The sequence below is a fragment of the Rhinoderma darwinii genome, chromosome 2 (assembly GCF_050947455.1).
Source record: "Rhinoderma darwinii isolate aRhiDar2 chromosome 2, aRhiDar2.hap1, whole genome shotgun sequence".
NCBI lineage: Eukaryota > Metazoa > Chordata > Amphibia > Anura > Rhinodermatidae > Rhinoderma > Rhinoderma darwinii.
This window is the reverse complement of record NC_134688.1, coordinates 482,214,551-482,230,563: the sequence shown is the minus strand read 5'-3', so window position 1 is coordinate 482,230,563 and position 16,013 is coordinate 482,214,551.

Sequence of the window (16,013 nt, the reverse complement as noted above, 5' to 3'; positions counted from 1 at the left end):
AATCACTATATAGAGGCTGTGTACTGTGCGGGGTATTATATGGGGTCATTACAGGGTAATAGTAATCACTATATAGAGACTGTGTACTGTGCGGGGTATTATATGGGGTCATTACAGGGTAATAGTAATCACTATATAGAGGCTGTGTACTGTGCGGGGTATTATATGGAGTCATTACAGGGTAATAGTAATCACTATATAGAGGCTGTGTACTGTGCGGGGTATTATATGGAGTCATTACAGGGTAATAGTAATCACTATATAGAGGCCGTGTATTCTGCGGGGTATTATATGGGGTCATTACAGGGTAATAGTAATCACTATATAGAGGCCGTGTACTGTGCGGGGTATTATATGGGGTCATTACAGGGTAATAGTAATCACTATATAGAGACTGTGTACTGTGCGGGGTATTATATGGGGTCATTACAGGGTAATAGTAATCACTATATAGAGGCTGTGTACTGTGCGGGGTATTATATGGAGTCATTACAGGGTAATAGTAATCACTATATAGAGGCTGTGTACTGTGCGGGGTATTATATGGGGTCATTACAGGGTAATCGTAATCACTATATAGAGGCTGTGTACTGTGCGGGGTATTATATGGGGTCATTACAGGGTAATAGTAATCACTATATAGAGGCTGTGTACTGTGCGGGGTATTATATGGAGTCATTACAGGGTAATAGTAATCACTATATAGAGGCTGTGTACTGTGCGGGGTATTATATGGGGTCATTACAGGGTAATAGTAATCACTATATAGAGGCTGTGTACTGTGCGGGGTATTATATGGGGTCATTACAGAGTAATAGTAATCACTATATAGAGACTGTGTACTGTGCGGGGTATTATATGGGGTCATTACAGGGTAATAGTAATCACTATATAGAGGCCGTGTACTGTGCGGGGTATTATATGGGGTCATTACAGGGTAATAGTAATCACTATATAGAGGCTGTGTACTGTGCGGGGTATTATATGGGGTCATTACAGGGTAATAGTAATCACTATATAGAGGCTGTGTACTGTGCGGGGTATTATATGGGGTCATTACAGGGTAATAGTAATCACTATATAGAGGCCGTGTACTGTGCGGGGTATTATATGGGGTCATTACAGAGTAATAGTAATCACTATATAGAGGCTGTGTACTGTGCGGGGTATTATATGGGGTCATTACAGAGTAATAGTAATCACTATATAGAGGCCGTGTACAGTGCGGGGTATTATATGGGGTCATTACAGGGTAATAGTAATCACTATATAGAGGCTGTGTACTGTGCGGGGTATTATATGGAGTCATTACAGGGTAATAGTAATCACTATATAGAGGCCGTGTACTGTGCAGGGTATTATATGGGGTCATTACAGGGTAATAGTAATCACTATATAGAGACTGTGTACTGTGCGGGGTATTATATGGGGTCATTACAGAGTAATAGTAATCACTATATAGAGGCTGTGTACTGTGCGGGGTATTATATGGGGTCATTACAGGGTAATAGTAATCACTATATAGAGGCTGTGTACTGTGCGGGGTATTATATGGGGTCATTACAGGGTAATAGTAATCACTATATAGAGGCTGTGTACTGTGCGGGGTATTATATGGGGTCATTACAGGGTAATAGTAATCACTATATAGAGGCTGTGTACTGTGCGGGGTATTATATGGGGTCATTACAGGGTAATAGTAATCACTATATAGAGGCCGTGTACTGTGCGGGGTATTATATGGGGTCATTACAGGGTAATAGTAATCACTATATAGAGGCTGTGTACTGTGCGGGGTATTATATGGGGTCATTACAGGGTAATAGTAATCACTATATAGAGGCCGTGTACTGTGCGGGGTATTATATGGAGTCATTACAGAGTAATAGTAATCACTATATAGAGACTGTGTACTGTGCGGGGTATTATATGGGGTCATTACAGAGTAATAGTAATCACTATATAGAGACTGTGTACTGTGCGGGGTATTATATGGAGTCATTACAGGGTAATAGTAATCACTATATAGAGGCTGTGTACTGTGCGGGGTATTATATGGGGTCATTACAGGGTAATAGTAATCACTATATAGAGACCGTGTACTGTGCGGGGTATTATATGGGGTCATTACAGGGTAATAGTAATCACTATATAGAGGCTGTGTACTGTGCAGGGTATTATATGGGGTCATTACAGGGTAATAGTAATCACTATATAGAGGCTGTGTACTGTGCAGGGTATTATATGGGGTCATTACAGGGTAATAGTAATCACTATATAGAGGCCGTGTACTGTGCGGGGTATTATATGGAGTCATTACAGGGTAATAGTAATCACTATATAGAGGCTGTGTACTGTGCGGGGTATTATATGGGGTCATTACAGGGTAATAGTAATCACTATATAGAGGCTGTGTACTGTGCGGGGTATTATATGGGGTCATTACAGGGTAATAGTAATCACTATATAGAGGCTGTGTACTGTGCGGGGTATTATATGGTGTCATTACAGGGTAATAGTAATCACTATATAGAGACTGTGTACTGTGCGGGGTATTATATGGGGTCATTGCAGAGTAATAGTAATCACTATATAGAGGCTGTGTACTGTGCGGGGTATTATATGGGGTCATTACAGAGTAATAGTAATCACTATATAGAGGCCGTGTACTGTGCGGGGTATTATATGGGGTCATTACAGGGTAATAGTAATCACTATATAGAGGCTGTGTACTGTGCGGGGTATTATATGGGGTCATTACAGAGTAATAGTAATCACTATATAGAGGCCGTGTACTGTGCGGGGTATTATATGGGGTCATTGCAGGGTAATAGTAATCACTATATAGAGACTGTGTACTGTGCGGGGTATTATATGGGGTCATTACAGGGTAATAGTAATCACTATATAGAGGCGGTGTACTGTGCGGGGTATTATATGGGGTCATTGCAGGGTAATAGTAATCACTATATAGAGACTGTGTACTGTGCGGGGTATTATATGGGGTCATTACAGAGTAATAGTAATCACTATATAGAGGCTGTGTACTGTGCGGGGTATTATATGGGGTCATTACAGAGTAATAGTAATCACTATATAGAGGCTGTGTACTGTGAGGGGTATTATATGGGGTCATTACAGGGTAATAGTAATCACTATATAGAGGCTGTGTACTGTGCGGGGTATTATATGGGGTCATTACAGGGTAATAGTAATCACTATATAGAGGCTGTGTACTGTGTGGGGTATTATATGGGGTCATTACAGAGTAATAGTAATCACTATATAGAGGCTGTGTACTGTGTGGGGTATTATATGGGGTCATTACAGAGTAATAGTAATCACTATATAGAGGCCGTGTACTGTGAGGGGTATTATATGGAGTCATTACAGAGTAATAGTAATCACTATATAGAGGCTGTGTACTGTGCGGGGTATTATATGGGGTCATTACAGAGTAATAGTAATCACTATATAGAGGCTGTGTACTGTGTGGGGTATTATATGGGGTCATTACAGGGTAATAGTAATCACTATATAGAGGCTGTGTACTGTGTGGGGTATTATATGGGGTCATTACAGAGTAATAGTAATCACTATATAGAGGCTGTGTACTGTGTGGGGTATTATATGGGGTCATTACAGGGTAATAGTAATCACTATATAGAGACTGTGTACTGTGCGGGGTATTATATGGGGTCATTACAGGGTAATAGTAATCACTATATAGAGGCTGTGTACTGTGCGGGGTATTATATGGAGTCATTACAGGGTAATAGTAATCACTATATAGAGGCTGTGTACTGTGCGGGGTATTATATGGAGTCATTACAGGGTAATAGTAATCACTATATAGAGGCTGTGTACTGTGCGGGGTATTATATGGGGTCATTACAGGGTAATAGTAATCACTATATAGAGGCTGTGTACTGTGCGGGGTATTATATGGGGTCATTACAGAGTAATAGTAATCACTATATAGAGACTGTGTACTGTGCGGGGTATTATATGGGGTCATTACAGGGTAATAGTAATCACTATATAGAGACTGTGTACTGTGCGGGGTATTATATGGGGTCATTACAGGGTAATAGTAATCACTATATAGAGGCTGTGTACTGTGCGGGGTATTATATGGGGTCATTACAGAGTAATAGTAATCACTATATAGAGGCTGTGTACTGTGCGGGGTATTATATGGGGTCATTACAGAGTAATAGTAATCACTATATAGAGGCCGTGTACTGTGCGGGGTATTATATGGGGTCATTACAGGGTAATAGTAATCACTATATAGAGGCTGTGTACTGTGCGGGGTATTATATGGGGTCATTACAGGGTAATAGTAATCACTATATAGAGGCTGTGTACTGTGCGGGGTATTATATGGGGTCATTACAGGGTAATAGTAATCACTATATAGAGGCCGTGTACAGTGCGGGGTATTATATGGGGTCATTACAGGGTAATAGTAATCACTATATAGAGGCTGTGTACTGTGCGGGGTATTATATGGGGTCATTACAGAGTAATAGTAATCACTATATAGAGGCCGTGTACTGTGCGGGGTATTATATGGGGTCATTACAGAGTAATAGTAATCACTATATAGAGGCCGTGTACTGTGCGGGGTATTATATGGGGTCATTACAGAGTAATAGTAATCACTATATAGAGGCCGTGTACTGTGCGGGGTATTATATGGGGTCATTACAGAGTAATAGTAATCACTATATAGAGGCTGTGTACTGTGCGGGGTATTATATGGGGTCATTACAGGGTAATAGTAATCACTATATAGAGGCTGTGTACTGTGCGGGGTATTATATGGGGTCATTACAGGGTAATAGTAATCACTATATAGAGGCTGTGTACTGTGCGGGGTATTATATGGGGTCATTACAGAGTAATAGTAATCACTATATAGAGGTCGTGTACTGTGCGGGGTATTATATGGGGTCATTACAGAGTAATAGTAATCACTATATAGAGGCTGTGTACTGTGCGGGGTATTATATGGAGTCATTACAGGGTAATAGTAATCACTATATAGAGGCTGTGTACTGTGCGGGGTATTATATGGAGTCATTACAGGGTAATAGTAATCACTATATAGAGGCCGTGTACTGTGCGGGGTATTATATGGGGTCATTACAGAGTAATAGTAATCACTATATAGAGGCCGTGTACTGTGCGGGGTATTATATGGGGTCATTACAGGGTAATAGTAATCACTATATAGAGGCTGTGTACTGTGCGGGGTATTATATGGGGTCATTACAGGGTAATAGTAATCACTATATAGAGGCTGTGTACTGTGCGGGGTATTATATGGGGTCATTACAGAGTAATAGTAATCACTATATAGAGGTCGTGTACTGTGCGGGGTATTATATGGGGTCATTACAGAGTAATAGTAATCACTATATAGAGGCTGTGTACTGTGCGGGGTATTATATGGAGTCATTACAGGGTAATAGTAATCACTATATAGAGGCTGTGTACTGTGCGGGGTATTATATGGGGTCATTACAGAGTAATAGTAATCACTATATAGAGGCTGTGTACTGTGCGGGGTATTATATGGGGTCATTACAGGGTAATAGTAATCACTATATAGAGGCTGTGTACTGTGCGGGGTATTATATGGGGTCATTACAGGGTAATAGTAATCACTATATAGAGGCTGTGTACTGTGCGGGGTATTATATGGGGTCATTACAGGGTAATAGTAATCACTATATAGAGGCTGTGTACTGTGCGGGGTATTATATGGGGTCATTACAGGGTAATAGTAATCACTATATAGAGGCTGTGTACTGTGCGGGGTATTATATGGGGTCATTACAGAGTAATAGTAATCACTATATAGAGGCTGTGTACTGTGCGGGGTATTATATGGAGTCATTACAGGGTAATAGTAATCACTATATAGAGGCCGTGTACTGTGCGGGGTATTATATGGGGTCATTACAGGGTAATAGTAATCACTATATAGAGACCGTGTACTGTGCGGGGTATTATATGGAGTCATTACAGGGTAATAGTAATCACTATATAGAGGCTGTGTACTGTGCGGGGTATTATATGGGGTCATTACAGGGTAATAGTAATCACTATATAGAGACTGTGTACTGTGCGGGGTATTATATGGAGTCATTACAGGGTAATAGTAATCACTATATAGAGACTGTGTACTGTGCGGGGTATTATATGGAGTCATTGCAGGGTAATAGTAATCACTATATAGAGGCCGTGTACTGTGCGGGGTATTATATGGGGTCATTACAGAGTAATAGTAATCACTATATAGAGGCTGTGTACTGTGCGGGGTATTATATGGGGTCATTACAGGGTAATAGTAATCACTATATAGAGGCTGTGTACTGTGCGGGGTATTATATGGGGTCATTACAGGGTAATAGTAATCACTATATAGAGGCCGTGTACTGTGCGGGATATTATATGGAGTCATTACAGAGTAATAGTAATCACTATATAGAGACTGTGTACTGTGCGGGGTATTATATGGGGTCATTACAGGGTAATAGTAATCACTATATAGAGGCTGTGTACTGTGCGGGGTATTATATGGGGTCATTACAGAGTAATAGTAATCACTATATAGAGGCCGTGTACTGTGCGGGGTATTATATGGTGTCATTACAGAGTAATAGTAATCACTATATAGAGGCCGTGTACTGTGCGGGGTATTATATGGGGTCATTACAGGGTAATAGTAATCACTATATAGAGGCCGTGTACTGTGCGGGGTATTATATGGAGTCATTACAGGGTAATAGTAATCACTATATAGAGGCTGTGTACTGTGCGGGGTATTATATGGAGTCATTACAGGGTAATAGTAATCACTATATAGAGGCTGTGTACTGTGCGGGGTATTATATGGAGTCATTACAGGGTAATAGTAATCACTATATAGAGGCCGTGTATTCTGCGGGGTATTATATGGGGTCATTACAGGGTAATAGTAATCACTATATAGAGGCTGTGTACTGTGCGGGGTATTATATGGGGTCATTACAGGGTAATAGTAATCACTATATAGAGGCTGTGTACTGTGCGGGGTATTATATGGGGTCATTACAGGGTAATAGTAATCACTATATAGAGACTGTGTACTGTGCGGGGTATTATATGGGGTCATTACAGGGTAATAGTAATCACTATATAGAGGCTGTGTACTGTGCGGGGTATTATATGGGGTCATTACAGGGTAATAGTAATCACTATATAGAGGCTGTGTACTGTGCGGGGTATTATATGGGGTCATTACAGGGTAATAGTAATCACTATATAGAGGCCGTGTACTGTGCGGGGTATTATATGGAGTCATTACAGGGTAATAGTAATCACTATATAGAGGCTGTGTACTGTGCGGGGTATTATATGGAGTCATTACAGGGTAATAGTAATCACTATATAGAGGCTGTGTACTGTGCGGGGTATTATATGGAGTCATTACAGGGTAATAGTAATCACTATATAGAGGCTGTGTACTGTGCGGGGTATTATATGGAGTCATTACAGGGTAATAGTAATCACTATATAGAGGCCGTGTATTCTGCGGGGTATTATATGGGGTCATTACAGGGTAATAGTAATCACTATATAGAGGCCGTGTACTGTGCGGGGTATTATATGGGGTCATTACAGGGTAATAGTAATCACTATATAGAGACTGTGTACTGTGCGGGGTATTATATGGGGTCATTACAGGGTAATAGTAATCACTATATAGAGGCTGTGTACTGTGCGGGGTATTATATGGAGTCATTACAGGGTAATAGTAATCACTATATAGAGGCTGTGTACTGTGCGGGGTATTATATGGAGTCATTACAGGGTAATAGTAATCACTATATAGCGGCTGTGTACTGTGCGGGGTATTATATGGGGTCATTACAGGGTAATAGTAATCACTATATAGAGGCTGTGTACTGTGCGGGGTATTATATGGGGTCATTACAGGGTAATAGTAATCACTATATAGAGGCTGTGTACTGTGCGGGGTATTATATGGGGTCATTACAGAGTAATAGTAATCACTATATAGAGACTGTGTACTGTGCGGGGTATTATATGGGGTCATTACAGGGTAATAGTAATCACTATATAGAGACTGTGTACTGTGCGGGGTATTATATGGGGTCATTACAGGGTAATAGTAATCACTATATAGAGGCTGTGTACTGTGCGGGGTATTATATGGGGTCATTACAGAGTAATAGTAATCACTATATAGAGGCTGTGTACTGTGCGGGGTATTATATGGGGTCATTACAGAGTAATAGTAATCACTATATAGAGGCCGTGTACTGTGCGGGGTATTATATGGGGTCATTACAGGGTAATAGTAATCACTATATAGAGGCTGTGTACTGTGCGGGGTATTATATGGAGTCATTACAGGGTAATAGTAATCACTATATAGAGGCTGTGTACTGTGCGGGGTATTATATGGGGTCATTACAGGGTAATAGTAATCACTATATAGAGGCCGTGTACTGTGCGGGGTATTATATGGGGTCATTACAGGGTAATAGTAATCACTATATAGAGGCCGTGTACAGTGCGGGGTATTATATGGGGTCATTACAGGGTAATAGTAATCACTATATAGAGGCTGTGTACTGTGCGGGGTATTATATGGGGTCATTACAGAGTAATAGTAATCACTATATAGAGGCCGTGTACTGTGCGGGGTATTATATGGGGTCATTACAGAGTAATAGTAATCACTATATAGAGGCCGTGTACTGTGCGGGGTATTATATGGGGTCATTACAGAGTAATAGTAATCACTATATAGAGGCCGTGTACTGTGCGGGGTATTATATGGGGTCATTACAGGGTAATAGTAATCACTATATAGAGGCTGTGTACTGTGCGGGGTATTATATGGGGTCATTACAGGGTAATAGTAATCACTATATAGAGGCTGTGTACTGTGCGGGGTATTATATGGGGTCATTACAGGGTAATAGTAATCACTATATAGAGGCCGTGTACTGTGCGGGGTATTATATGGGGTCATTACAGAGTAATAGTAATCACTATATAGAGGCTGTGTACTGTACGGGGTATTATATGGGGTCATTACAGAGTAATAGTAATCACTATATAGAGGCCGTGTACAGTGCGGGGTATTATATGGGGTCATTACAGGGTAATAGTAATCACTATATAGAGGCTGTGTACTGTGCGGGGTATTATATGGAGTCATTACAGGGTAATAGTAATCACTATATAGAGGCCGTGTACTGTGCAGGGTATTATATGGGGTCATTACAGGGTAATAGTAATCACTATATAGAGACTGTGTACTGTGCGGGGTATTATATGGAGTCATTACAGGGTAATAGTAATCACTATATAGAGGCTGTGTACTGTGCGGGGTATTATATGGGGTCATTACAGGGTAATAGTAATCACTATATAGAGGCTGTGTACTGTGCGGGGTATTATATGGGGTCATTACAGGGTAATAGTAATCACTATATAGAGGCTGTGTACTGTGCGGGGTATTATATGGGGTCATTACAGAGTAATAGTAATCACTATATAGAGGCTGTGTACTGTGCGGGGTATTATATGGGGTCATTACAGGGTAATAGTAATCACTATATAGAGGCTGTGTACTGTGCGGGGTATTATATGGGGTCATTACAGGGTAATAGTAATCACTATATAGAGGCTGTGTACTGTGCGGGGTATTATATGGGGTCATTACAGGGTAATAGTAATCACTATATAGAGGCTGTGTACTGTGCGGGGTATTATATGGGGTCATTACAGGGTAATAGTAATCACTATATAGAGGCCGTGTACTGTGCGGGGTATTATATGGGGTCATTACAGGGTAATAGTAATCACTATATAGAGGCTGTGTACTGTGCGGGGTATTATATGGGGTCATTACAGGGTAATAGTAATCACTATATAGAGGCCGTGTACTGTGCGGGGTATTATATGGAGTCATTACAGAGTAATAGTAATCACTATATAGAGACTGTGTACTGTGCGGGGTATTATATGGGGTCATTACAGAGTAATAGTAATCACTATATAGAGACTGTGTACTGTGCGGGGTATTATATGGAGTCATTACAGGGTAATAGTAATCACTATATAGAGGCTGTGTACTGTGCGGGGTATTATATGGGGTCATTACAGGGTAATAGTAATCACTATATAGAGACCGTGTACTGTGCGGGGTATTATATGGGGTCATTACAGGGTAATAGTAATCACTATATAGAGGCTGTGTACTGTGCAGGGTATTATATGGGGTCATTACAGGGTAATAGTAATCACTATATAGAGGCTGTGTACTGTGCAGGGTATTATATGGGGTCATTACAGGGTAATAGTAATCACTATATAGAGGCCGTGTACTGTGCGGGGTATTATATGGAGTCATTACAGGGTAATAGTAATCACTATATAGAGGCTGTGTACTGTGCGGGGTATTATATGGGGTCATTACAGGGTAATAGTAATCACTATATAGAGGCTGTGTACTGTGCGGGGTATTATATGGGGTCATTACAGGGTAATAGTAATCACTATATAGAGGCTGTGTACTGTGCGGGGTATTATATGGTGTCATTACAGGGTAATAGTAATCACTATATAGAGACTGTGTACTGTGCGGGGTATTATATGGGGTCATTGCAGAGTAATAGTAATCACTATATAGAGGCTGTGTACTGTGCGGGGTATTATATGGGGTCATTACAGAGTAATAGTAATCACTATATAGAGGCCGTGTACTGTGCGGGGTATTATATGGGGTCATTACAGGGTAATAGTAATCACTATATAGAGACTGTGTACTGTGCGGGGTATTATATGGGGTCATTACAGGGTAATAGTAATCACTATATAGAGGCCGTGTACTGTGCGGGGTATTATATGGGGTCATTACAGGGTAATAGTAATCACTATATAGAGGCTGTGTACTGTGCGGGGTATTATATGGGGTCATTACAGGGTAATAGTAATCACTATATAGAGGCGGTGTACTGTGCGGGGTATTATATGGGGTCATTGCAGGGTAATAGTAATCACTATATAGAGGCTGTGTACTGTGCGGGGTATTATATGGGGTCATTACAGGGTAATAGTAATCACTAAATAGAGGCTGTGTACTGTGCGGGGTATTATATGGGGTCATTACAGGGTAATAGTAATCACTATATAGAGGCCGTGTACTGTGCAGGGTATTATATGGGGTCATTACAGAGTAATAGTAATCACTATATAGAGACTGTGTACTGTGCGGGGTATTATATGGGGTCATTACAGAGTAATAGTAATCACTATATAGAGGCTGTGTACTGTGCGGGGTATTATATGGGGTCATTACAGAGTAATAGTAATCACTATATAGAGGCTGTGTACTGTGAGGGGTATTATATGGGGTCATTACAGGGTAATAGTAATCACTATATAGAGGCTGTGTACTGTGCGGGGTATTATATGGGGTCATTACAGGGTAATAGTAATCACTATATAGAGGCTGTGTACTGTGTGGGGTATTATATGGGGTCATTACAGAGTAATAGTAATCACTATATAGAGGCTGTGTACTGTGTGGGGTATTATATGGGGTCATTACAGAGTAATAGTAATCACTATATAGAGGCCGTGTACTGTGAGGGGTATTATATGGAGTCATTACAGAGTAATAGTAATCACTATATAGAGGCTGTGTACTGTGCGGGGTATTATATGGGGTCATTACAGAGTAATAGTAATCACTATATAGAGGCTGTGTACTGTGTGGGGTATTATATGGGGTCATTACAGGGTAATAGTAATCACTATATAGAGGCTGTGTACTGTGCGGGGTATTATATGGAGTCATTACAGGGTAATAGTAATCACTATATAGAGACCGTGTACTGTGCGGGGTATTATATGGAGTCATTACAGGGTAATAGTAATCACTATATAGAGACTGTGTACTGTGCAGGGTATTATATGGAGTCATTACAGGGTAATAGTAATCACTATATAGAGGCTGTGTACTGTGTGGGGTATTATATGGGGTCATTACAGAGTAATAGTAATCACTATATAGAGGCTGTGTACTGTGTGGGGTATTATATGGGGTCATTACAGGGTAATAGTAATCACTATATAGAGACTGTGTACTGTGCGGGGTATTATATGGGGTCATTACAGAGTAATAGTAATCACTATATAGAGACTGTGTACTGTGCGGGGTATTATATGGGGTCATTACAGGGTAATAGTAATCACTATATAGAGGCGGTGTACTGTGCGGGGTATTATATGGGGTCATTACAGAGTAATAGTAATCACTATATAGAGGCCGTGTACTGTGCGGGGTATTATATGGGGTCATTACAGGGTAATAGTAATCACTATATAGAGGCTGTGTACTGTGCGGGGTATTATATGGGGTCATTACAGAGTAATAGTAATCACTATATAGAGGCTGTGTACTGTGCAGGGTATTATATGGAGTCATTACAGGGTAATAGTAATCACTATATAGAGGCCGTGTACTGTGCGGGGTATTATATGGGGTCATTACAGGGTAATAGTAATCACTATATAGAGGCTGTGTACTGTGCGGGGTATTATATGGGGTCATTACAGGGTAATAGTAATCACTATATAGAGACTGTGTACTGTGCGGGGTATTATATGGGGTCATTACAGGGTAATAGTAATCACTATATAGAGGCCGTGTACTGTGCGGGGTATTATATGGGGTCATTACAGGGTAATAGTAATCACTATATAGAGGCTGTGTACTGTGCCGGGTATTATATGGGGTCATTACAGGGTAATAGTAATCACTATATAGAGGCTGTGTACTGTGCAGGGTATTATATGGAGTCATTACAGGGTAATAGTAATCACTATATAGAGGCCGTGTACTGTGCGGGGTATTATATGGGGTCATTACAGGGTAATAGTAATCACTATATAGAGGCTGTGTACTGTGCGGGGTATTATATGGGGTCATTACAGGGTAATAGTAATCACTATATAGAGACTGTGTACTGTGCGGGGTATTATATGGGGTCATTACAGGGTAATAGTAATCACTATATAGAGGCTGTGTACTGTGCGGGGTATTATATGGAGTCATTACAGGGTAATAGTAATCACTATATAGAGGCTGTGTACTGTGCGGGGTATTATATGGAGTCATTGCAGGGTAATAGTAATCACTATATAGAGGCTGTGTACTGTGCGGGGTATTATATGGGGTCATTACAGGGTAATAGTAATCACTATATAGAGGCTGTGTACTGTGCCGGGTATTATATGGGGTCATTACAGGGTAATAGTAATCACTATATAGAGGCCGTGTACTGTGCGGGGTATTATATGGGGTCATTACAGGGTAATAGTAATCACTATATAGAGGCTGTGTACTGTGCCGGGTATTATATGGGGTCATTACAGGGTAATAGTAATCACTATATAGAGGCCGTGTACTGTGCGGGGTATTATATGGGGTCATTACAGGGTAATAGTAATCACTATATAGAGGCCGTGTACTGTGCAGGGTATTATATGGGGTCATTACAGGGTAATAGTAATCACTATATAGAGACTGTGTACTGTGCGGGGTATTATATGGGGTCATTACAGGGTAATAGTAATCACTATATAGAGACTGTGTACTGTGCGGGGTATTATATGGGGTCATTACAGGGTAATAGTAATCACTATATAGAGGCTGTGTACTGTGCGGGGTATTATATGGGGTCATTACAGGGTAATAGTAATCACTATATAGAGGCTGTGTACTGTGCCGGGTATTATATGGGGTCATTACAGAGTAATAGTAATCACTATATAGAGGCCGTGTACTGTGCGGGGTATTATATGGGGTCATTACAGGGTAATAGTAATCACTATATAGAGACTGTGTACTGTGCGGGGTATTATATGGGGTCATTACAGGGTAATAGTAATCACTATATAGAGGCTGTGTACTGTGCGGGGTATTATATGGGGTCATTACAGGGTAATAGTAATCACTATATAGAGGCCGTGTACTGTGCGGGGTATTATATGGGGTCATTACAGGGTAATAGTAATCACTATATAGAGGCTGTGTACTGTGCAGGGTATTATATGGGGTCATTACAGGGTAATAGTAATCACTATATAGAGGCTGTGTACTGTGCGGGGTATTATATGGAGTCATTACAGAGTAATAGTAATCACTATATAGAGGCCGTGTACTGTGCGGGGTATTATATGGAGTCATTACAGAGTAATAGTAATCACTATATAGAGGCTGTGTACTGTGCGGGGTATTATATGGGGTCATTACAGGGTAATAGTAATCACTATATAGAGGCTGTGTACTGTGCGGGGTATTATATGGGGTCATTACAGAGTAATAGTAATCACTATATAGAGACTGTGTACTGTGCGGGGTATTATATGGGGTCATTACAGGGTAATAGTAATCACTATATAGAGGCTGTGTACTGTGCGGGGTATTATATGGGGTCATTACAGGGTAATAGTAATCACTATATAGAGGCCGTGTACTGTGCGGGGTATTATATGGAGTCATTACAGGGTAATAGTAATCACTATATAGAGGCTGTGTACTGTGCGGGGTATTATATGGGGTCATTACAGGGTAATAGTAATCACTATATAGAGGCTGTGTACTGTGCGGGGTATTATATGGGGTCATTACAGGGTAATAGTAATCACTATATAGAGGCTGTGTACTGTGCGGGGTATTATATGGGGTCATTACAGGGTAATAGTAATCACTATATAGAGGCTGTGTACTGTGCGGGGTATTATATGGGGTCATTACAGGGTAATAGTAATCACTATATAGAGGCTGTGTACTGTGCGGGGTATTATATGGGGTCATTACAGGGTAATAGTAATCACTATATAGAGGCCGTGTACTGTGCGGGGTATTATATGGGGTCATTACAGGGTAATAGTAATCACTATATAGAGGCCGTGTACTGTGCGGGGTATTATATGGGGTCATTACAGGGTAATAGTAATCACTATATAGAGGCTGTGTACTGTGCGGGGTATTATATGGGGTCATTACAGGGTAATAGTAATCACTATATAGAGGCTGTGTACTGTGCGGGGTATTATATGGGGTCATTACAGGGTAATAGTAATCACTATATAGAGACTGTGTACTGTGCGGGGTATTATATGGGGTCATTACAGGGTAATAGTAATCACTATATAGAGGCTGTGTACTGTGCGGGGTATTATATGGAGTCATTACAGGGTAATAGTAATCACTATATAGAGGCCGTGTACTGTGCGGGGTATTATATGGGGTCATTACAGGGTAATAGTAATCACTATATAGAGGCCGTGTACTGTGCGGGGTATTATATGGAGTCATTACAGGGTAATAGTAATCACTATATAGAGGCCGTGTACTGTGCGGGGTATTATATGGGGTCATTACAGAGTAATAGTAATCACTATATAGAGACTGTGTACTGTGCGGGGTATTATATGGAGTCATTACAGGGTAATAGTAATCACTATATAGAGACTGTGTACTGTGCGGGGTATTATATGGGGTCATTACAGGGTAATAGTAATCACTATATAGAGACTGTGTACTGTGCGGGGTATTATATGGAGTCATTACAGGGTAATAGTAATCACTATATAGAGACTGTGTACTGTGCAGGGTATTATATGGGGTCATTACAGGGTAATAGTAATCACTATATAGAGGCCGTGTACTGTGCGGGGTATTATATGGAGTCATTACAGGGTAATAGTAATCACTATATAGAGGCTGTGTACTGTGCGGGGTATTATATGGGGTCATTACAGAGTAATAGTAATCACTATATAGAGGCTGTGTACTGTGCGGGGTATTATATGGGGTCATTACAGGGTAATAGTAATCACTATATAGAGGCTGTGTACTGTGCGGGGTATTATATGGGGTCATTACAGGGTAATAGTAATCACTATAT